The following is a 25,682-nucleotide window of genomic DNA, read 5'->3' as shown; positions in this document are numbered from 1 at the left end:
GGTAACACTGACACACACACACACACACACTGGACACACACACACACACTGGACACACACACACACAAATACACTTGACACACACACACACACTGACACACTGGACACACACACACACTGGACACACACACACACACTGGACACACACACACACATACTGAACACTCACACACACTGGACACACACACTGACACACACTGGACACACAAACACACTTGATACACACACACACACACACACACACACACACACACACACACACACACACACACTGAACAAACACACTGAACACACTTACACCGGAAAAAACAAACACTGGACACACACACACACACACACACACACACACACAGGACACACATACATTGATCACACACACTGGACAAACACACCCACACACTGGACACTGTACACACATACACACACTAGACACACACACACACACACACACTGACACACACACACACTTGACACACACACACACTGGACACACACACACTGAACAAACACACTGGACAAACACACACACACACTGACACACACGCACACTGGACACACACACACTCTGGACACACACACACAATGGACACACACACTGAACACACACACACTGGACACACACACACTGGACACACACACTGGACACACACACACACACAGAGGACACACACACACTGGACACACACACACACACACTGGACAAACACACACAAACACACACACACACACACACACTGGACACACAACACACTGGACACACATACTCACACACACTGGACACACACACACACACACACACACACACACACAGGAAACACACACAGGACACACACACACACTGGACACACACACACACACACACCTGACACACAAACACAGGACATACACACACACTTGACACACACACACACACACACACACACACACACTCACACACACTGGACACACACACACACACAGGACACACACACACTGGACACACACACACACTGGACACACACACACACTGGACACACACACACACACACACACACACTGGACACACACAAACACACACACACACACTGGACACACACACATACGCTGGACACACACACACACACACACTAATACTGGACCCACACACATACACACTGGACACACACACACTGGACACACACAAACACACACAGGACACACACACACACACACACACACATTGGACACATACACACCTGACACACACACACACAGGACACACACACACACACACACACTCACACACACTGGACACACACACACACTGGACACACACACTCACACACACTGGACACACACACAGACACTGGACACACACACATACACACTTACACACAAACTCACACACACTGGACACATACACACACACACTGGACACACACACACTGGACACACACAAACACACACACACAGTGGACGCACACACTGGACACACACACATTCGCTGGACACACACACACTGGACACACACACACACACACACACACTCACACTGGACACACACACACATACACACAGGACGCACACACCTGACACACAGGACACACACACTGGACACACACACACACTGGACACACACACACACTGGACACACACACACACTGGACATACACACACATACACACTGGACACACACACACATACACACTGGACACACACACCTGACACACACACTGGACACACACACACACACACAGGACACATACACACACACACACTGGACACACACACACTGGACACACACACACTGGACACACACACACTGGACACACACACACACACACACACACACACACACACACTGAACACACACACACACACACACACACACACTGGACACACACACTGGATACACAAACACAATGGACACACACACACACTGAACACACACACGCTGAACACACACACACACACACACACACACTGGACACACACACACTAAACATACACGCTGGATACACACACACACTGAACACACACACGCTGAACACACACACACACTGGACACACACACACACACACTGAACACACACACACACACTGGACACACACACACTGGACACACACACACACTGGACACACACACACACACTGGACATGCATCCACACACACACACTGGACACACACACACATACACACACACTGGATTCACACACACACACACACACACTGGACACACACATCCATACACATTGGACACACACACACTGAACACACACACACACAGGACACACACACACACTGGACAAACACACAAGGGACTCACACACACACACACTGGACAGACACAGACTGGACACACACACACTGGAAACACACACACTCACACACTGGAAACACACACACTCACACACTGAACACACACACACACACTGACACTGAACACACACACATACTGGACACACACACATTGAACACACACACACACACACACACACACACTGGACAAACACACACTGGACACACACACACACACACACACACTGGACACACATACATACACTGGACACACACACACACTGTACACACACACTGAACACAACCAGCCCTGCCATTTCTACCTGTCCTGATCTAGTGTTTCACCCCTGACCTCCTCACACGTCTCACTGTCCATGTCTGCTTTTAGCTCCCACCTCTACTTCACTGTGTTATAATGGACCTTATGCTTGTTATGTCACCTCTGTAACCAGTTATCAAACATACTGACCTTTCTGACCCTATCCCATGGCCCTACTTTCTACAACTGAACATTTAAATTCCTCTAAGAGTTTTGTTTAGTGTCCATTTACTTATGTATGTATTTGTTGTATATTGGGGTTGTGCTGCAGAGCATCATGGGGGTTTGTATGTATTGAGATGATCACGTTCCAGATAAATGGTTGAACTGATTCCTGTCTCCTGTCTCATCATTATTGAATTGTTATACAGACGTGGTTATAAAACCCACGAGACATAACAAAAGATTGGTGATGAGTAAGTCTGAATCTACAGGAACTATTCTGTCTGGAAGAAGTGGGTTTTTACAACTGTTTAAAACTGTTATTTTCTGTGGTACAGAATAGGCTAATGTTAGCACAGTGTATTGCTAGCAGAGGCAAGTGCATAGTCTAGCTAGCTAAGAAAGAGAGTTAACCAGTGGTGTAAAGTACTTAAGTAAAAATACTTTAAAGTACTACTTAAGTAGTTTTTTGGGGTATCTGTACTTGACTTTACTATTTATATTTTTGACAACTTTTACTTTTACTTCACTATATTCCTAAAGAAAATAATGTATTTTTTACTCCATAAAATTTCCCTGACACCCAAAAGTACTTGTTACATTTTGAATGCTTAGCAGGACAGAAAATTGTCCAATTCACACACTTATCAAGAGAACATCCCTACTGCCTCTGATCTGGCAGACTCACTAAACACAATGCTTTGTTTGTAAATTGTCTGAGTGTTGGAGTTTGCCTCTGGCTGAACGTACATTTTAAAAACAAGAAAATCGTCTGGTTTGCTTTATGTAAGGAATTTGAAATTATTTTGTAATTACTTGTACTTTTACTTTTGATACTTAAGTATATTTTAGCAATTACATTTACTTTTGATTCTTAAGTATATTTAAAGCAAATACTTTTAGACTTTTACTAAAGTAGTATTTTACTGGGTGACTTTCACTTTTAGTTGAGTCATTTTCTATTAAGGTATCTTTACTTTTACTCAAGAATGACAATTGGGTACTTTTTCCACCACTGGAGTTAACATCGTCATGGACGGCAGAAAAGGACTGGAGACGGACGTCGGAGCGGGAAAACAACGTGATTAAAAGGGAGGAATATATAGTGATTAAAGGAAAGGACATTTATTCAACTGTGAAGACAAACCTTTTAATTAAATCTGCTAAAGGAGCGAACTTAGGAGGAAACGTGAGTGAAGTGAATGAAGATCACATGACTGAGGAAAATATTGCTTTGGTTGAGGACAATATTGAAGTGAGTGACAATCAGGAGCTTATTGAGAAATGAACAATTATTGGAATTGATGGAAACATTGGACAGTTTGATGAAAGTATTGATCAGTGGAGCTCATATACAGAACGGTTAGAATATTTTGTTATTGTAAATGACTTGGATGAGGACAACATTGTGCCTCCATGTTTTAGTGTAATGGGGCCAAAGACATTTAATTTACTAGGCAGCCTGCTACAGCCAGTCAGAACAGGTAATAAGACGTATGGGGATATTGTGGAGATACTTAAAGGACATTTTTTACCAGAACCACTAGTTAATGCTGAAAGGTTCAGGTTCCACAGGAGACATCAGGAAGAGGGAGAATCAGTAACAATGTTTGCTGCTGTATTAAAGAAACTATCAGAACACTGTGAGTTTAATGCTGTTCTAAATGACATCATTAGAGACAGACTAGTATGTGGGCTACGGAGTGAAGCTACACAAAAGAGACTGTTGACTGAAAGTCATCTGACCTTGGCAAAGGACATTGAAATCAGTGTGTCCATGGAACTAGCTGCTAAAGAGGCTCACCAGTTGAGTTCATCAGGAACTTAGTGGGTTCATCTAACAATCATAATCACCAGCTGATACATTGTAATCTCATACACAGGGTATACCTTCCACCTAGAAAACATCATTTAATAGAAATCACAACTGCTCCTCTGTGTGATCTATGTAATCAAGGTGCCTTGGGCTCCTTTAATCATATGTACTGGGAGTGACCAGGGGACATGTTTTGGAAAGAGGTATCCTCATACCTTGTTGCCCCAAACTGTTATTACTGAATGATAATTCACCACTGTCATTACAGCAAAGACGTATAATGTTGTCAGGTTGGACAGCAGCTAAAAAGATGTTGGAACTAAGATGGCAACCACCACACCTCATTGGATCAGCACTTTTATAGATATGATTTATTTAGAACTATCCACTGCTAGGATCCATGGGGCTAGCCAAACAACAAATGCAGCTGAAACCATAAAATAACTCCTGTAGTGGGTTTTACCCAACAGATTGACCATTAATTATAATTTGTGTACAAATGTGTACCTTGATTTAGTATTTAATTTAATGGAGATCAGGTTGGGTGTGTTGGGGTGGTCCCAGGAAGGGTTGGAGGGTGGGTTGGGGTGGTCCCAGGAGGGGTTGGAGGGTGGGTTGGGGTGGTCCCAGGAGGGGTTGGAGGGTGGGTTGGGGTGGTCCCAGGAGGGGTTGGAGAGTGGGTTGGGGTGGTCCCAGGAGGGGTTGGAGGGTGGGTTGGGGTGGTCCCAGGAGGGGTTGGAGGGTGGGTTGGAGTGGTCCCAGGAGGGTTTGGAGGGTGGGTTGGGTTGGTCCCAGGAGGGGTTGGAGGGTGGGTTGGGGTGGTCCCAGGAGGGGTTGGAGGGTGGGTTGGGGTGGTCCCAGGAGGGGTTGGAGGGTGGGTTGGGGTGGTCCCAGGAGGGGTTGGAGGGTGGGTTGGGGTGGTCCCAGGAGGGGTTGGAGGGTGGGTTGGGGTGGTCCCAGGAGGGGTTGGAGGGTGGGTTGGGGTGGTCCCAGGAGGGGTTGGAGGGTGGGTTGGGGTGGTCCCAGGAGGGGTTGGAGGGTGGGTTGGGGTGGTCCCAGGAGGGTTGGAGGGTGGGTTGGGGTGGTCCCAGGAGGGGTTGGACGGTGGGTTGGGGTGGTCCCAGGAGGGGTTGGAGGGTGTGTTGGGGTGGTCCCAGGAGGGGTTGGAGGGTGGGTTGGGGTGGTCCCAGGAGGGGTTGGAGGGTGGGTTGGGGTGGTCCCAGGAGGGGTTGGAGGGTGAATTGGGGTGGTCCCAGGAGGGGTTGGAGGGTGGGTTGGGGTGGTCCCAGGAGGGGTTGGAGGGTGGGTTGGGGTGGTCCCAGGAGGGTTGGAGGGTGGGTTGGGGTGGTCCCAGGAGGGGTTGGACGGTGGGTTCGGGTGGTCCCAGGAGGGGTTGGAGGGTGTGTTGGGGTGGTCCCAGGAGGGGTTGGAGGGTGGGTTGGGGTGGTCCCAGGAGGGGTTGGAGGGTGGGTTGGGGTGGTCCCAGGAGGGGTTGGAGGGTGGGTTGATGCAGCTGAGGTGGGTGATTGTATATGTGGTTTATTATAATTGTATTTATCTGTAATAACTAGTTTCCATAATATACTGATGTATATTTTAACAGTATTGTGTTTCTAGCTGTACAACCATTCCTGCTGCTATTTGTTCTGATATATATTTTAACAGTATTTTGTCTCTAGCTGTATAACCATTCCTGCTGCTATTTGTTCTTGTCTGTGTTCCTTTAAAATAAATATAAAGTTGATCACAAAAAAAGGAAAAGTGCACAGAGTTTCAACTGAAAATCAGAGACAGGGAAATCAAGTCACATGTGGCAAGGTGGGACATCAAGTATCTACATGCTGGTGTATGAACATGGATTGTCCAGAGACATTCCAACAAATGAAAAAGAGATGTTCACACTGTTGAGCAGGAGAACACAGAGGTGAGTGACTCATCAGACCAGGAGAACACTGAGGTGAGTGACTCATCAGACCAGGAGAACACTGAGGTGAGGGACTCATCAGACCAAGAGAACACTGAGGTGAGTGAGTCATCAGACCAAGAGAACACTGAGGTGAGTGACTCATCAGACCAAGAGAACACTGAGGTGAGTGACTCATCAGACCAGGAGAACACTGAGGTGAGTGAGTCATCAGACCAGGAGAACACTGAGGTGAGTGACTCATCAGACCAGGAGAACACTGAGGTGAGTGACTCATCAGACCAGGAAGTCACACTGAAAATCATGACTGTTGCTGGGGGGCCGCACGGCTACTATGTCTCCCTTGCTAGAGGGACAGCTGGTGAGTATGGATATTGACACAGGGCCTGCTGGTGAGTGTGGAGATTGACACAGGGACAGCTGGTGCGAATGTAGATTGACACAGGGCCAGCTGGTGCGTATGGAGATTAACACAGGGCCAGCTGGTGCGTATGGAGATTGACACAGGGCGAGCTGGTGCGTATGGAGATTGACACAGGGACAGCTGGTGAGTATGGAGATTGACACAGGGCCAGCTGGTGAGTATGGAGATTGACACAGGGCCAGATGGTGAGTATGGAGATTGACACAGGGCCAGCTGGTGAGTATGGAGATTGACACAGGGCCAGCTGGTGAGTATGGAGATTGACACAGGGCCAGCTGGTGAGTATGGAGATTGACATAGGGCCAGCTGGTGCGTATGGAGATTGTACCTTAGGCTATCAGACCAAAAGTCAAGGCTGACTTGGACACTTTAGTCAGAACAAAGTACTGGAGCTGGTCAGTGTGAGTCTCTATGGTGTGGAAGCAGTCTTGTCCCATATCATGTCTTCTGGTGAAGAAAAGGCTTTCACATCAAGGACATTGAACAAAGCAGAAAGTAACTAATGCACAGATAGAATGAGAAGCCCTTGGTCACCCTTCTTACAAATCATTGTTCGCTGACGAGCATCTTTGGACCTCATACTAGGATTCTGTCACTTGCTGCCAGGAGAACGTAAAGGCAGGCTTTGTTGTCAGCACACACCTACGACATCAAGTACCGCAAGTCAGAACTGCACTGCAATGCAGATCAGTGGAGGCTGCTGAGGGGAGGACGGCTCATAATAATGTCTGGATTGGAGCAAATAGAATGGCATCAAACACATGGAAACCATGGAAACCATGGAAACCATGTGTTTGATGTATTTGATACCATTCCCCTAATTCCGCTTCAGCCATTACCACGAGCCCGTCCTACCCAATTAAGGTGCCCCCAAACCCCTGTGATGCAGATGGACTCCAGGTTACCACTACCTGTGGTCAAGACAGAGTCAGATGGACTCCAGGTTACCACTACCTGTGGTCAAGACAGAGTCAGATGGACTCCAGGTTACCACTACCTGTGGTCAAGACAGAGTCAGATGGACTCCAGGTTACCACTACCTGTGATCAAGACAGAGTCAGATGGACTTTCCAGGTTACCACTACCTGTTGTCAAGACAGAGTCAGATGGACTCCAGGTTACCACTACCTGTGGTCAAGACAGAGTCAGATGGACTCCAGGTTACCACTACCTGTGGTCAAGACAGAGTCAGATGGACTCCAGGTTACCACTACCTGTGGTCAAGACAGAGTCAGATGGACTCCAGGTTACCACTACCTGTGGTCAAGACAGAGTCAGATGGACTCCAGGTTACCACTACCTGTGGTCAAGACAGAGTCAGATGGACTCCAGGTTACCACTACCTGTGGTCAAGACAGAGTCAGATGGACTCCAGGTTACCACTACCTGTGATCAAGACAGAGTCACGCCAAGTAGACATCTTCTACTTCAGACAAGTGGAAAACTGCACCAGTCACTTCAACACAAGTGTGGAGAAACACCAGAAACGACCCGGTTTCATCTGAAGTGATGGACATCATCATCAAAGGTAAAGCCGCAGGAGATGCTCTGGAACTGAGATATCAATACAGTCCGTTGTCTGCTGTGGGAGAGGGGAGTTATCATTCCACCTTCACTGACGAAACCGGTGTTGCAACAGTTACACTCAGGTCATTGTGGAATGGTTCACATGAAGTAAATCACACAAAGCTACTTCTGGTGGATTGGATTGGATGGAAGCATTGAGGAGAAAGAGAAAACGTGTTCCTCATGTCAGGAGGTTCTCAACGTACCTCAACTTGGAGAGAGAGAGGGGTGGAGACAGGGGGAGGAGGAGGAGAGAGAGGGGTGGAGACAGGGGGAGGAGGAGGAGAGAGAGGGGTGGAGACAGAGGGAGGAGGAGGAGAGAGACGGGTGGAGACAGGGGGAGGAGGAGAGAGAGAGGGGTGGAGACAGGGGGAGGAGGAGGGAAGAGAGGGGTGGAGACAGGGGGAGGAGGAGGAGAGAGAGGGATGGAGACACGGGGAGGAGGAGGAGAGAGAGGGGTGGAGACAGGGGGAGGAGGAGGAGAGAGAGAGAGGGGTGTAGACAGGGGGAGGAGGAGGAGAGAGAGGGATGGAGACAGGGGGAGGAGGAGGAGAGAGGGGTGGAGACAGGGGGAGGCGGAGGAGAGAGAGGGGTGGAGACAGGGGGAGGAGGAAGAGAGAGAGGGATGGAGACAGGGGGAGGAGGAGGAGAGAGAGGGGTGGAGACAGGGGGAAGAGAAGAGAGAGGGATGGAGACAGGGGGAGGAGGAGGAGAGAGAGGGATGGAGACAGGGGGAGGAGGAGGAGAGAGAGGGATGGAGACAGGGGGAGGAGGAGGAGAGAGAGGGGAGGAGACAGGGGGAGGAGGAGGAGGAGAGAGAGGGATGGAGACAGGGGGAGGAGGAGAGAGAGGGATGGAGACAGGGGGAGGAGGAGGAGAGAGAGGGGTGGAGACAGGGGGAGGAGGAGGAGAGAGAGGGGAGGAGACAGGGGGAGGAGGAGGAGGAGAGAGAGGGATGGAGACAGGGGGAGGAGGAGGAGAGAGAGGGATGGAGACAGGGGGAGGAGGAGGAGAGAGAGGGATGAGACAGGGGGAGGAGGAGGAGAGAGAGGGGAGGAGACAGGGGGAGGAGGAGGAGGAGAGAGAGGGATGGAGACAGGGGGAGGAGGAGGAGAGAGAGGGATGGAGACAGGGGGAGGAGGAGGAGAGAGAGGGATGAGACAGGGGGAGGAGGAGGAGAGAGAGGGATGGAGACAGGGGGAGGAGGGGTGGAGACAGGGGGAGGAGGAGGATAGAGAGGGGTGGAGACAGGGGGAGGAGGAGGAGAGAGAGGGGTGGAGACAGGGGGAGGAGGAGGAGAGAGAGGGGTGGAGACAGGGGGAGGAGGAGGAGAGAGAGGGGTGGAGACAGGGGGAGGAGGAGGAGAGAGAGGGATGGAGACACGGGGAGGAGGAGAGAGAGGGGTGGAGACAGGGGGAGGAGGAGAGAGAGAGAGGGGTGGAGACAGGGGGAGGAGGAGGAGAGAGAGGGGTGGAGACAGGGGGAGGAGGAGGAGAGAGAGGGATGGAGACAGGGGGAGGAGGAGAGAGGGGTGGAGACAGGGGGAGGAGGAGGAGAGAGAGGGGTGGAGACAGGGGGATGAGGAGGAGAGAGAGGGATGGAGACAGGGGGAGGAGGAGGAGAGAGAGGGATGGAGACAGGGGGAGGAGGAGGAGAGAGAGGGGTGGAGACAGGGGGAGGAGGAGGAGAGAGAGGGGTGGAGACAGGGGGAGGAGGAGAGAGAGGGGTGGAGACAGGGGGAGGAGGAGGAGAGAGAGGGTTGGAGACAGGGGGAGGAGGAGGAGAGAGAGGGGTGGAGACAGGGGGAGGAGGAGGAGAGAGAGGGATGGAGACAGGGGGAGGAGGATGAGAGAGAGGGGTGGAGACAGGGGGAGGAGGAGGAGAGAGAGGGATGGAGACAGGGGGAGGGGGAGGAGAGAGAGGGATGGAGACAGGGGGAGGAGGAGGAGAGAGAGGGGTGGAGACAGGGGGAGGAGGAGAGAGAGGGGTGGAGACAGGGGGAGGAGGAGGAGAGAGAGGGATGGAGACAGGAGGAGTAGGAGGAGAGAGAGGGGTGGAGACAGGGGGAGGAGGAGGAGAGAGAGGGATGGAGACAGGGGGAGGAGGAGGAGAGAGAGGGGTGGAGACAGGGGGAGGAGGAGGAGAGAGAGGGATGGAGACAGGGGGCGGAGGAGGAGAGAGAGGGATGGAGACAGAGGGAGGAGGAGGAGAGAGAGGGATGGAGACAGGGGGAGGAGGGGTGGAGACAGGGGGAGGAGGAGGAGAGAGAGGGGTGGAGACAGGGGGAGGAGGAGGAGAGAGAGGGGTGGAGACAGGGGGAGGAGGAGGAGAGAGAGGGGTGGAGACAGGGGGAGGAGGAGGAGAGAGAGGGGTGGAGACAGGGGGAGGAGGAGGAGAGAGAGGGATGGAGACAGGGGGAGGAGGCGGAGAGAGAGGGATGGAGACAGGGGGAAGAGGAGGAGAGAGAGGGATGGAGACAGGGGGAGGAGGGGTGGAGACAGGGGGAGGAGGAGGAGAGAGAGGGGTGGAGACAGGGGGAGGAGGAGGAGAGAGAGGGATGGAGACAGGGGGAGGAGGAGGAGAGAGAGGGGTGGAGACAGGGGGAGGAGGAGGAGAGAGAGGGGTGGAGACAGGGGGAGGAGGAGGAGAGAGAGGGATGGAGACAGAGGGAGGAGGAGAGAGAGGGATGGAGACAGGGGGAGGAGGAGGAGAGAGAGGGGTGGAGACAGGGGGAGGAGGAGGAGAGAGAGGGGAGGAGACAGGGGGAGGAGGAGGAGGAGAGAGAGGGATGGAGACAGGGGGAGGAGGAGGAGAGAGAGGGATGGAGACAGGGGGAGGAGGAGGAGAGAGAGGGATGAGACAGGGGGAGGAGGAGGAGAGAGAGGGATGGAGACAGGGGGAGGAGGGGTGGAGACAGGGGGAGGAGGAGGAGAGAGAGGGGTGGAGACAGGGGGAGGAGGAGGAGAGAGAGGGGTGGAGACAGGGGGAGGAGGAGGAGAGAGAGGGGTGGAGACAGGGGGAGGAGGAGGAGAGAGAGGGGTGGAGACAGGGGGAGGAGGAGGAGAGAGAGGGATGGAGACACGGGGAGGAGGAGAGAGAGGGGTGGAGACAGGGGGAGGAGGAGGAGAGAGGGATGGAGACAGGGGGAGGAGGAGGAGAGAGAGGGGTGGAGACAGGGGGAGGAGGAGGAGAGAGAGGGGTGGAGACAGGGGGAGGAGGAGGAGAGAGAGGGATGGAGACAGGGGAAGGAGGAGAGAGGGGTGGAGACAGGGGGAGGAGGCGGAGAGAGAGGGGTGGAGACAGGGGGATGAGGAGGAGAGAGAGGGATGGAGACAGGGGGAGGAGGAGGAGAGAGAGGGGTGGAGACAGGGGGAGGAGGGCAAGAGAGAGGGATGGAGACAGGGGGAGGAGGAGGAGAGAGAGGGATGGAGACAGGGGGAGGAGGAGGAGAGAGAGGGGTGGAGACAGGGGGAGGAGGAGGAGAGAGAGGGGTGGAGACAGGGGGAGGAGGAGAGAGAGGGGTGGAGACAGGGGGAGGAGGAGGAGAGAGAGGGGTGGAGACAGGGGGAGGAGGAGGAGAGAGAGGGGTGGAGACAGGGGGAGGAGGAGGAGAGAGAGGGATGGAGACAGGGGGAGGAGGATGAGAGAGAGGGGTGGAGACAGGGGGAGGAGGAGGAGAGAGAGGGATGGAGACAGGGGGAGGGGGGGGAGAGAGAGGGATGGAGACAGGGGGAGGAGGAGGAGAGAGAGGGGTGGAGACAGGGGGAGGAGGAGGAGAGAGAGGGATGGAGACAGGGGGAGGAGGAGGAGAGAGAGGGGTGGAGACAGGGGGAGGAGGAGGAGAGAGAGGGGTGGAGACAGGGGGAGGAGGAGGAGAGAGAGGGATGGAGACAGGGGGAGGAGGAGGAGAGAGAGGGGTGGAGACAGGGGGAGGAGGAGGAGAGAGAGGGGTGGAGACAGGGGGAGGAGGAGGAGAGAGAGGGATGGAGACAGAGGGAGGAGGAGGAGGAGAGAGAGGGATGGAGACAGGGGGAGGAAGAGGAGAGAGAGGGGTGGAGACAGGGGGAGGAGGAGGAGAGAGAGGGATGGAGACAGGAGGAGGAGGAGGAGAGAGAGGGGTGGAGACAGGGGGAGGCGGAGGAGGAGAGAGAGGGGTGGAGACAGGGGGAGGAGGAGGAGAGAGAGGGATGGAGACAGGGGGAGGAGGAGGAGAGAGAGGGGTGGAGACAGGGGGAGGAGGAGGAGAGAGAGGGGTGGAGACAGGGGGAGGAGGAGGAGAGAGAGGGGTGGAGACAGGGGGAGGAGGAGGAGAGAGAGGGGTGGAGACAGGGGGAGGAGGAGGAGAGAGAGGGATGGAGTCAGAGGGAGGAGGAGAGAGAGGGATGGAGACAGGGGGAGGAGGAGGAGAGAGAGGGGTGGAGACAGGGGGAGGAGGAGGAGAGAGAGGGATGGAGACAGGAGGAGTAGGAGGAGAGAGAGGGGTGGAGACAGGGGGAGGAGGAGGAGAGAGAGGGATGGAGACAGGGGGAGGAGGAGGAGAGAGAGGGGTGGAGACAGGGGGAGGAGGAGGAGAGAGAGGGATGGAGACAGGGGGAGGAGGAGGAGAGAGAGGGGTGGAGACAGGGGGAGGAGGAGGAGAGAGAGGGGTGGAGACAGGGGGAGGAGGAGGAGAGAGAGGGGTGGAGACAGGGGGAGGAGGAGGAGAGAGAGGGATGTAGACAGGGGGAGGAGGAGGAGAGAGAGGGGTGGAGACAGGGGGAGGAGGAGGAGAGAGAGGGGTGGAGACAGGGGGAGGAGGAGGAGAGAGAGGGGTGGAGACAGGGGGAGGAGGAGAGAGAGGGATGGAGACAGGGGGAGGAGGGGTGGAGACAGGGGGAGGAGGAGGAGAGAGAGGGGTGGAGACAGGGGGAGGAGGAGGAGAGAGAGGGGTGGAGACAGGGGGAGGAGGAGGAGAGAGAGGGGTGGAGACAGGGGGAGGAGGAGAGAGAGGGATGGAGAGTGAAAACTCCAGACTATGAAGGGTCCAAACAAGCCAACTCTTAACAGAGATGGAGCCTAATGGTTTATGACAAGTCTCTACTTTTCATTTAAAATGTGTTTTGTTCAGAATTGTTTCATTAAAGGACCAGTGCTGTCAAAAATGTGATTTTCCTGTTTTTTTATACATATTTCCAAGCTATGAGGTTGGAATAATACTGTGAAATTGTGAAAATTATGATAATGCCTTTTTAGTGTAAAAGCTGTTTGAAAAGACCTCCTGAAAAATCAGCGTGTTTTGGTGGGATGGAGTTAATAGCCAATAGCCAATAACAACTCGTTTTCAGTTTTCCCCTTCACACTCAGACCACTCCCAGACAGTCCTAACTTTAGTGGTGAAATGGGTGTGGTAAATGGAGTTAAAGGTGTTTAGTGGTGAAATGGGTGTGGTAAAGGGAGTTAAAGATGTTTAGTGGTGAAATGGGTGTGGTAAAGGGAGTTAAAGGTGTTTAGTGGTGAAATGGGTGGGGTAAAGGGAGTTAAAGGTGGTTAGTGGTGACATGGGTGTGGTAAAGGGAGTTAAAGGTGTTTAGTGGTGAAATGGGTGTGGTAAAGGGAGTTAAAGGTGTTTAGTGGTGAAATGGGTGTGGTAAAGGGAGTTAAAGGTGTTTAGTGGTGAAATGGGTGTGGTAAAGGGAGTTAAAGGTGTTTAGTGGTGAAATGGGTGGGGTAAAGGGAGTTAAAGGTGTTTAGTGGTGAAATGGGTGGGGTAAAGGGAGTTAAAGGTGTTTAGTGGTGAAATGGGTGGGGTAAAGGGAGTTAAAGGTGTTTAGTGGTGAAATGGGTGGGGTAAAGGGAGTTAAAGGTGTTTAGTGGTGAAATGGGTGGGGTAAAGGGAGTTAAAGGTGTTTAGTGGTGAAATGGGTGGGGTAAAGGGAGTTAAAGGTGTTTAGTGGTGAAATGGGTGTGGTAAAGGGAGTTAAAGGTGTTTAGTGGTGAAATGGGTGGGGTAAAGGGAGTTAAAGGGGTTTAGTGGTGAATGGGTGTGGTAAAGGGAGTTAAAGGTGTTTAATGGTGAAATGGGTGTGGTAAAGGGAGTTAAAGGGGTTTAGTGGTGAAATGGGTGGGGTAAATGGAGTTAAAGGTGTTTAGTGGTGAAATGGGTGTGGTAAAGGAAGTTAAAGCCAACATTCAAGCGTCAGAGAAAGCTGTTCCACTGTGTTATAAGGCTAGACCTTATGCACTCAGAGAGGCAGTAGACAAACAGCTTACAGAGATAGAAAAACAAGGAGGGATCACACCATTAGAATATAGTGAATGGGCAGCACCTATAGTTTGCCTTCCAAAGACAATACGGGGGTGTCAGAATATGTCATGATTACAAGGTGACTGTAAATGCATGGGTGGATGTGGACCAGTACCCCTTACCAAAGACCCAGGACTTGTTTGCTACTCTAGCCGGGAGGTAAACAGTTCACAGAGTTAGAGCTCACACAGGAACTACCAGCAAGTGGAGGTAGACCAAGAGTCAAAGCATTTCCTGACTATAAACAAGGGTTTCTACCAGATGAATAGACTGCCTTATGGAGTATCAAGCGCTCCAGCTATATTCCAACGTATTATGGACCAGGTCTTACAGGGTTGACCTGGGGTTGGGTGCTTTCTGGATCACATTCTCATCACAGGGAAATCGGCAGAGGACCACTTCCAGAACGTAGAAGCAGCAGTGTTACAGAGACTGCAAGAGCCTGGGTTAAGAGTAAAACGGGAAGTTTATGGAGAATCTCTCTACTCTCATCAAACCTGTGACAGAGCTCTTCCAGAGAGATAGACCTTGGGTGGGGTCAGAACAATGTCAGCAGGCATTTGAAACAACGAAGACGCAGCTGTCTTCCTCCTCAGTGTTGGTGCACTACGACCCTCACATGCCAGTAATATTGGCTTGTGATGCCTCATCATATGGGGGGGGGGGGGTGCTGTCATCTCACATACAGTGCCCCACGGTAGTGAGAGGCCTATTGCATATGCTTCACCCACACTCATATAGAGAAGACAGAGGTGAAGTATGCCCAAATAGAGAAGACAGAGGTGAAGTATGCCCAAATAGGGAAGACAGAGGTGAAGTATGCCCCAATAGAGAAGACAGAGGTGAAGTATGCCCAAATAGAGAAGACAGAGGTGAAGTATGCCCAAATAGAGAAGACAGAGCTGAAGTATGCCCCAATAGAGAAGACAGAGGTGAAGTATGCCCAAAATAGAGAAGACAGAGGTGAAGTATGCCCAAATAGAGAAGACAGAGCTGAAGTATGCCCCAATAGAGAAGACAGAGGTGAAGTATGCCCCAATAGAGAAGACAGAGGTGAAGTATGCCCCAATAGAGAAGACAGAGGTGAAGTATGCCCCAATAGAGAAGACAGAGGTGAAGTATGCCCCAATAGAGAAGACAGAGGTGAAGTATGCCCCAATAGAGAAGACATACAATACAAGCCCTCTCAGCAGCATATCAGTCTGACATACAATACAAGTCCTCTCAGCAGCATATCAGAATGACATACAATACAAGTCCTCTCAGCAGCATATCAGTATGACATACAATACAAGTCCTCTCAGCAGCATATCAGTATGACATACAATACAAGTCCTCTCAGCTGCATATCAGAATGACATACAATACAAGTCCTCTCAGCAGCATATCAGTCTGACATACAATACAAGTCCTCTCAGCAGCATATCAGTATGACATACAATACAAGTCCTCTCAGCAGCATATCAGAATGACATACAATACAAGCCCTCTCAGCAGCATATCAGTCTGACATACAATACAAGCCCTCTCAGCAGCATATCAGAATGACATACAATACAAGTCCTCTCAGCAGCATATCAGAATGACATACAATACAAGTCCTCTCAGCAGCATGCTGATGCAGATGGGTTATCGAGGCTTCCCATGAGGGGGGGGGGGGGGGGACTTGTATTGTCATTTGTAGATGTACTTCCCATTTCAGAACAATCCAAACTATCCAGTGGCATTTGTAGATGTACTTCCCATTTCAGAGCAATCCAAACTATCCAGTGTCATTTGAAGACATGGTAAGGAGATGGCCCAGGTTAGACTCAGACATAGAAGACATGGTAAGGAGATGGCCCAGGTTAGACTCAGACATAGAAGACATGGTAAGGAGATGGCCCAGGTTAGACTCAGACATAGAAGACATGGTAAGGAGATGGCCCAGGTTAGACTCAGACATAGAAGACATGGTAAGGAGATGGCCCAGGTTAGACTCAGACATAGAAGACATGGTAAGGAGGTGGCCCAGGTTAGACTCAGACATAGAAGACATGGTAAGGAGATGGCCCAGGTTAGACTCAGACATAGAAGACATGGTAAAGAGATGGCCCAGGTTAGACTCAGACATAGAAGACATGGTAAGGACATGGCCCAGGTTAGACTCAGACATAGAAGACATGGTAAGGAGAAGGCCCAGGTTAGACTCAGACATAGAAGACATGGTAAGGAGATGGCCCAGGTTAGACTCAGACATAGAAGACATGGTAAGGAGATGGCCCAGGTTAGACTCAGACATAGAAGACATGGTAAGGAGATGGCCCAGGTTAGACTCAGACATAGAAGACATGGTAAGGAGATGGCCCAGGTTAGACTCAGACATAGAAGACATGGGAAGGAGATGGCCCAGGTTAGACTCAGACATAGAAGACATGGTAAGGAGATGGCCCAGGTTAGACTCAGACATAGAAGACATGGTAAGGAGATGGCCCAGGTTAGACTCAGACATAGAAGACATGGTAAGGAGGTGGCCCAGGTTAGACTCAGACATAGAAGACATGGTAAGGAGATGGCCCAGGTTAGACTCAGACATAGAAGACATGGTAAAGAGATGGCCCAGGTTAGACTCAGACAAAGAAGACATGGTAAGGAGATGGCCCAGGTTAGACTCAGACATAGAAGACATGGTAAGGAGATAGCCCAGGTTAGACTCAGAAATAGAAGACATGGTAAGGAGATGGCCCAGGTTAGACTCAGACATAGAAGACATGGTAAGCAGATGGCCCAGGTTAGACTCAGACATAGAAGACATGGTAAGGAGATGGCCCAGGTTAGACTCAGACATAGAAGACATGGTAAGGAGATGGCCCAGGTTAGACTCAGACATAGAAGACATGGTAAGGAGATGGCCCAGGTTAGACTCAGACATAGAAGACATGGTAAGGAGATGGCCCAGGTTAGACTCAGACATAGAAGACATGGTAAGGAGATGGCCCAGGTTAGACTCAGACATAGAAGACATGGTAAGGAGATGGCCCAGGTTAGACTCAGACATAGAAGACATGGGAAGGAGATGGCTCAGGTTAGACTCAGACATAGAAGACATGGTAAGGAGATGGCCCAGGTTAGACTCAGACATAGAAGACATGGTAAGGAGATGGCCCAGGTTAGACTCAGACATAGAAGACATGGTAAGGAGATGGCCCAGGTTAGACTCAGACATAGAAGACATGGTAAGGAGATGGCCCAGGTTAGACTCAGACATAGAAGACATGGTAAGGATATGGCCCAGGTTAGACTCAGACATAGAAGACATGGTAAGGAGATGGCCCAGGTTAGACTCAGAGATAGAAGACATGGTAAGGAGATGGCCCAGGTTAGACTCAGACATAGAAGACATGGTAAGGAGATGGCCCAGCTTAGACTCAGAGATAGAAGACATGGTAAGGAGATGGCCCAGGTTAGACTCAGACATAGAAGACATGGTAAGGAGATGGCCCAGGTTAGACTCAGACATAGAAGACATGGGAAGGAGATGGCTCAGGTTAGACTCAGACATAGAAGACATGGTAAGGAGATGGCCCAGCTTAGACTCAGAGATAGAAGACATGGTAAGGAGATGGCCCAGGTTAGACTCAGACATAGAAGACATGGTAAGGAGATGGCCCAGGTTAGACTCAGACATAGAAGACATGGGAAGGAGATGGCTCAGGTTAGACTCAGACATAGAAGACATGGTAAGGAGATGGCCCAGGTTAGACTCAGACATAGAAGACATGGTAAGGAGATGGCCCAGGTTAGACTCAGACATAGAAGACATGGTAAGGAGATGGCCCAGGTTAGACTCAGACATAGAAGACATGGTAAGGAGATGGCCCAGGTTAGACTCAGACATAGAAGACATGGTAAGGATATGGCCCAGGTTAGACTCAGACATAGAAGACATGGTAAGGAGATGGCCCAGGTTAGACTCAGAGATAGAAGACATGGTAAGGAGATGGCCCAGGTTAGACTCAGACATAGAAGACATGGTAAGGAGATGGCCCAGCTTAGACTCAGACATAGAAGACATGGTAAGGAGATGGCCCAGGTTAGACTCAGACATAGAAGACATGGTAAGGAGATGGCCCAGGTTAGACTCAGACATAGAAGACATGGTAAGGAGATGGCCCAGGTTAGACTCAGACATAGAAGACATGGTAAGGAGATGGCCCAGGTTAGACTCAGACATAGAAGACATGGTAAGGAGATGGCCCAGGTTAGACTCAGACATAGAAGACATGGTAAGGAGATGGCCCAGGTTAGACTCAGACATAGAAGACATGGTAAGGAGATGGCCCAGGTTAGACTCAGACATAGAAGACATGGTAAGGAGATGACCCAGGTTAGACTCAGACATAGAAGACATGGTAAGGAGATGGCCCAGGTTAGACTCAGACATAGAAGACATGGTAAAGAGATGGCCCAGGTTAGACTCAGACATAGAAGACATGGTAAGGAGATGGCCCAGGTTAGACTCAGACATAGAAGACATGGTAAGGAGATGGCCCAGGTTAGACTCAGACATAGAAGACATGGTAAGGAGATGGCCCAGGTTAGACTCAGACATAGAAGACATGGTAAGGAGATGGCCCAGGTTAGACTCAGACATAGAAGACATGGTAAGGAGATGGCCCAGGTTAGACTCAGACATAGAATACATGGTAAGGAGATGGCCCAGGTTAGACTCAGACATACAAGGTTATCACTGGTTAAACCCAGCTTTTCAGCTGAAATGCAGTCTAAAATACAGGACAAGGGGTTGGGCAAGAGTCTTCGTTTTTTTACAGTCGGAACAAACAGTGCTTGTCCCAGATTACCGGGGAGGAGAGAGAGAGAGAAATGGAGACCCGGGGTTGTGAAAAGGCTACTTGGTCCTGTAGCCTACTTAGTGCAGACTGAGGGAAAAACTGTGTAAGAAGCATGTGGATCAAATGATGATGCAACCCAATGAAAGAGAAGAGCTGAATGTGTCAGAGTGGAACATCTCTGATTGGGACCTGGACACTACCACTGGGACGGGCACCAATACAGACACACAGATGGTTCCAGGCCGTGAGCCTGAGGGTCCAGAGCATCATGAGAGGCCAAAAAGGGTCAGAAGGCCTCCGGACCGATTGGATCTGTAAACAGGTTGTATATGAGTTGAGAAGTGAAAGACTGTTTTGGAAAACTCATGATGTTCGTCGAGGATGTTTTCAGAGGAAGTGAGAATTTCCTGGAAGGAGTTTGGTGTATTGAGAAATGTTTTATGTGTTAATGAGTTTAGATTTAAAATGGTTGCAAATAGCCAATGGGATTTGTATGCAGGAGTTTATTTGAATTAACAAATGACATTGGGTTTTCCATTCTTGCATCGAAGTGATTGGATTACGAGATGCAAGGGCGGTAAAAGTTCAATGATGTATTGGGGAGTTGGGCTGAAGACACTGTAGAGAGTGGTCTACTGGAATGTGTTAAGGAGAACATGAAATAAATCTGTTCAGTTTATTATAAGTACGCTTCGGAGTCTTCAGTAAAAGAACCCAGCATCTTAGGATGCAACAATGATCCTTTATCATGTTTACAAAATAACAGTTTGAAAGACAACAAATAGCCTAATTTTAATTAATAAAAAATATGTTAGAGACATGGGACATGGCCTTGTGTTGCTGCACTGTCTAAATATGTTCGAGACATGGGACATGGCCTTGTGTTGCTGCACTGTCTAAATATGTTAGAGACATGGGACATGGCCTTGTGTTGCTGCACTGTCTAAATATGTTAGAGACATGGGACATGGCCTTGTGTTGCTGCACTGTCTAACTACCTTAACAAACAGTGACACATTATATTATTATTTATATTATTAATGACATTTAACATGGAAAAGAGGTGACCCCTTGACTTTTTACACATTTTGTTACGTTACGGCCTTATTATAAAATGGATTAAATAAACAATCTACACACAATACCCCATAATGACAAAGCGAAAAACAGGTTTATAGAAATGTTTGCAAATGTATAAAAATGAAAAATGAAAAAAACGTATGTACATAAGTATTCAGACCCTTTGTTATGAGACACTAAATTGAGCCCAGGTGCATCCTGTTTCCATTGATCATCCTTGAGCTGTTTCTACAACTTGATTGGAGTCCACCTGTGGTAAATTCAATTGTTAGGACATGATTTGGAAAGGCACACACCTGTCTATATAAGGTCCCACAGTTGACACACCCCTTACTATAGTCATTGGTTGCACTAATTGCATTTGTCTACATAACCTGGTTCAATCATTCATGACATCAGTTGATATACAGAGTGTGAGACTCTCTCTATATTTTTATATCTTCCAGTTCATTCTCCGTTAGTCAGCACCTCTACACTAAATAATGTTCTCTGGGGGTGTGCCAGCTCATGCTTTTTATTAGAGACTTTAGTCCCCAGAGGTCTTAACCTGGAAAAGGACTATAGTATGTTTTAGAGACTGTAGTCCCCAGAGGTCTTAACCTGGAAAAGGACTATAGTATGTTTTAGATACTTTAGTCCCCAGAGGTCTTAACCTGGAAAAGGACTATAGTATGTTTTAGAGACTTTAGTCCCCAGAGCTCTTAACCTGGAAAAGGACTATAGTATGTTTTAGAGACTTTAGTCCCCAGAAGTCTTAACCTGGAAAAGGACTATAGTATGTTTTAGATACTTTAGTCCCCAGAGGTCTTAACCTGGAAAAGGACTATAGTATGTTTTAGAGAGTTTAGTCCCCAGAGCTCTTAACCTGGAAAAGGACTATAGTATGTTTTAGAGACTTTAGTCCCCAGAAGTCTTAACCTGGAAAAGGACTATAGTATGTTTTAGAGACTGTAGTCCCCAGAGGTCTTAACCTGGAAAAGGACTATAGTATGTTTTAGATACTTTAGTCCCCAGAGGTCTTAACCTGGAAAAGGACTATAGTATGTTTTAGAGACTTTAGTCCCCAGAGCTCTTAACCTGGAAAAGGACTATAGTATGTTTTAGAGACTTTAGTCCCCAGAAGTCTTAACCTGGAAAAGGACTATAGTATGTTTTAGAGACTTTAGTCCCCAGAGGTCTTAACCTGGAAAAGGACAATAGTATGTTTTAGAGACTTTAGTCCCCAAAGGTCTTAACCTGGAACCACTAAAACAATTTGGGAGACAGGGCAATCATATTTTTTGTGAATAATCCATTCCCTTGTTAGTCCAGTCCCCCCCCCCCCCCCCCTCCCCAACTTGTTGTTGTTTATTTCCAATACCTAACATATTGAACATGTGTTATATAGCAATGGTTTTACATCAATGATATCTACTGCAGTTGAAATATGATTGCCCTGTCTCCCAAATTGTTTTAGTGGTTCCATTTGTGTAATTGACCACTAGGTGAAGACATTGACCACAGTACCGCTCACCCTGAGGACCAACCTGTATAGTCCACCACACCCTCTCTCATTAGCACCACCAGCTGAAGAGAGTTTCTACCTCACTGTGTTCCCCATGCAGGTCCTGCGCCACGAGGATGCAAAAGGGGGAAATGGCATTGTGTGCATGGAGCACTTTAACAATTCCATGTCCAAGGAGGTCTGAGTGCAGTGTTGAGAATGATGGGCTCACCAAGCCAGAACCCCAGGACAGCCATACCACTGTCACCAAGCCTGAACCCCAGGACAGCCATACCACTGTCACCAAGCCTGAACCCCAGGACAGCCATACCACTGTCACCAAGCCTGAACCCCAGGACAGCCATACCACTGTCACCAAGCCTGAACCCCAGGACAGCCATACCACTGTCACCAAGCCTGAACCCCAGGACAGCCATACCACTGTCACCAAGCCTGAACCCCAGGACAGCCATACCACTGTCACCAAGCCTGAACCCCAGGACAGCCATACCACTGTCACCAAGCCTGAACCCCAGGACAGCCATACCACTGTCACCAAGCCTGAACCCCAGGACAGCCATACCACTGTCACCAAGCCTGAACCCCAGGACAGCCATACCACTGTCACCAAGCCTGAACCCCAGGACAGCCATACCACTGTCACCAAGCCTGAACCCCAGGACAGCCATACCACTGTCACCAAGCCTGAACCCCAGGACAGCCATACCACTGTCACCAAGCCTGAACCCCAGGACAGCCATACCACTGTCACCAAGCCTGAACCCCAGGACAGCCATACCACTGTCACCAAGCCTGAATCCCAGGACAGCCATACCACTGTCACCAAGCCTGAACCCCAGGACAGCCATACCACTGTCACCAAGCCTGAACCCCAGGACAGCCATACCACTGTCACCAAGCCTGAACCCCAGGACAGCCATACCACTGTCACCAAGCCTGAACCCCAGGACAGCCATACCACTGTCACCAAGCCTGAACCCCAGGACAGCCATACCACTGTCACCAAGCCTGAACCCCAGGACAGCCATACCACTGTCACCAAGCCTGAACCCCAGGACAGCCATACCACTGTCACCAAGCCTGAACCCCAGGACAGCCATACCACTGTCACCAAGCCTGAACCCCAGGACAGCCATACCACTGTCACCAAGCCTGAACCCCAGGACAGCCATACCACTGTCACCAAGCCTGAACCCCAGGACAGCCATACCACTGTCACCAAGCCTGAACCCCAGGACAGCCATACCACTGTCACCAAGCCTGAACCCCAGGACAGCCATACCACTGTCACCAAGCCTGAACCCCAGGACAGCCATACCACTGTCACCAAGCCTGAACCCCAGGACAGCCATACCACTGTTACCAAGCCTGAACCCCAGGACAGCCATACCACTGTCACCAAGCCTGAACCCCAGGACAGCCATACCACTGTCACCAAATCCTGAACCCCAGGACAGCCATACCACTGTCACCAAGCCTGAACCCCAGGACAGCCATACCACTGTCACCAAGCCTGAACCCCAGGACAGCCATACCACTTTCACCAAGCCTGAACCCCAGGACAGCCATACCACTGTCACCAAGCCTGAACCCCAGGACAGCCATACCACTGTCACCAAGCCTGAACCCCAGGACAGCCATACCACTGTCACCAAGCCTGAACCCCAGGACAGCCATACCACTGTCACCAAGCCTGAACCCCAGGACAGCCATACCACTGTCACCAAGCCTGAACCCCAGGACAGCCATACCACTGTCACCAAGCCTGAACCCCAGGACAGCCATACCACTGTCACCAAGCCTGAACCCCAGGACAGCCATACCACTGTCACCAAGCCTGAACCCCAGGACAGCCATACCACTGTCACCAAGCCTGAACCCCAGGACAGCCATACCACTGTTACCAACCCTGAACCCCAGGACAGCCATACCACTGTCACCAAGCCTGAACCCCAGGACAGCCATACCACTGTCACCAAGCCTGAACCCCAGGACAGCCATACCACTGTCACCAAGCCTGAACCCCAGGACAGCCATATGCTTCATTCATGCAACTCCCTTGCACGCATCATACCTACGTCATACACATTTTACCGGTTAGAAGGGCAGGGTCAATCTGACCGTTTAGGTTTACTTTCAAAGTTACTTACTACGAAGAAACAACGCGCAGCTGGATGGAATTTAGCTAATGTTAACAGTTAGGGAGGTAGCTGGATGGAATGAAGCTAATGTTAACAGTTAGGTAGGTAGCTGATAGTATGATGGATATTAGAAAGTGGCTTCGCCAGGGCACAACAGCAGCATCGGATCAAAGCGGCGGGGAGGAGGAGAAGCCTGCCACAGAGACCAAAGGCAAGGCTGCTGGTCCGACGCTAATCACCGAGGGCAAGGCTGCTGGTCGACGCTAATCACCGAGGCCAAGGCTGCTGAGCCGACGCTAATCACCGAGGCCAAGGCCGCTGGTCCGACGCTAATCACCGAGGGCAAGGCTGCTGGTCGACGCTAATCACCGAGGCCAAGGCCGCTGGTCCGACGCTAATCACCGAGGGCAAGGCTGCTGTTCGACGCTAATCACCGAGGGCAAGGCTGCTGGTCCGACGCTAATCACCGAGGGCAAGGCTGCTGGTCGACGCTATCACCGAGGCCAAGGCTGCTGGTCGACGCTAATCACCGAGGGCAAGGCCGCTGAGCCGACGCTAATCACTCAGGGCAAGGCCGCTGAGCCGACGCTAATCACAGAGGCCAAGGCCGCTGAGCCGACGCTAATCACCGAGGCCAAGGCTGCTGGTCGACGCTAATCACAGAGGCCAAGGCCGCTGAGCCGACGCTAATCACCGAGGCCAAGGCCGCTGAGCCGACGCTAATCACCGAGGCCAAGGCCGCTGAGCCGACGCTAATCACCGAGGCCAAGGCCGCTGAGCCGACGCTAATCACCGAGGCCAAGGTCGCTGAGCCCAGCAGCAAAGACACCTGCTCAACCGTCTTGCAACCTGGTGGCATAGGAGGTAACCAACCAGAGGAGGGGCCTGCTGCCGCCAAGACCGAACCTAACAGCAGCACCGCCAGTATATTACAAGCACTGACGCCTCCGTTAGTGCCTGACGACCTCGGTGATGAGGAGCCAGCGCAGGTTTGTCTGGGGAAATACCCAACCTGTGTCACGGTCGTGTGAAGGAATTGACCAAGGCGCAGCGTGTGAAACGAACATGGTACTTTATTTAGTTAAAGCACAAAAAACAAGAAACACGACTAGTGAAGTCCACAGTCAACCTGACTGAAAACGGAAACAAAAACCCACAATTCCCACAGGAAAACATTCAGAATAAATATGGCTCCCAATCAGAGATAACGAGCCGACAGCTGACACTCGTTACCTCCGATTGGGAGTCATAGACCAAACTTAGAAATACAACCAACAGAAAGGCAAACCTAGAAATACAAAACCAAAACCCAACAAAACAAAATACACCCTAAATGAAAATAACAACCCTGGCTCAACAATCAGAGTCCCTGGA

At 50.6% G+C, this 25,682-nt stretch overlaps 1 protein-coding gene and 1 long non-coding RNA gene across 2 annotated transcripts in view; one reads left to right on the top strand and one right to left on the bottom strand.

The window, feature by feature from the left end:
* LOC311123393 (stonustoxin subunit beta-like) overlaps nucleotides 1-56 on the top strand; it is a gene marked incomplete at its 5' end in the record, with an annotated part of 595 nt that extends 539 nt beyond the window's left edge. The window contains one exon of the mRNA XM_084197661.1: nucleotides 1-56. This exon is cut by the window's left edge and continues 539 nt beyond it.
* A 2,582-nt stretch (nucleotides 57-2,638) lies between these two features.
* Nucleotides 2,639-25,682, bottom strand: part of LOC311123404 — a 192,264-nt gene continuing 169,220 nt past the window's right edge. Inside the window, exon 2 of the long non-coding RNA XR_014612581.1 lies at nucleotides 2,639-2,726. This is a non-coding gene — a long non-coding RNA (uncharacterized lncRNA). The remainder of the gene's footprint in view (nucleotides 2,727-25,682) is intronic.

This window comes from Coregonus lavaretus (genome assembly GCF_964263955.1).
Source record: "Coregonus lavaretus genome assembly, contig: HAP1_SCAFFOLD_241, whole genome shotgun sequence".
NCBI lineage: Eukaryota > Metazoa > Chordata > Actinopteri > Salmoniformes > Salmonidae > Coregonus > Coregonus lavaretus.
The sequence above is the reverse complement of the archived record's forward strand: the minus strand, read 5'-3'. Positions and strand labels throughout refer to the sequence as shown.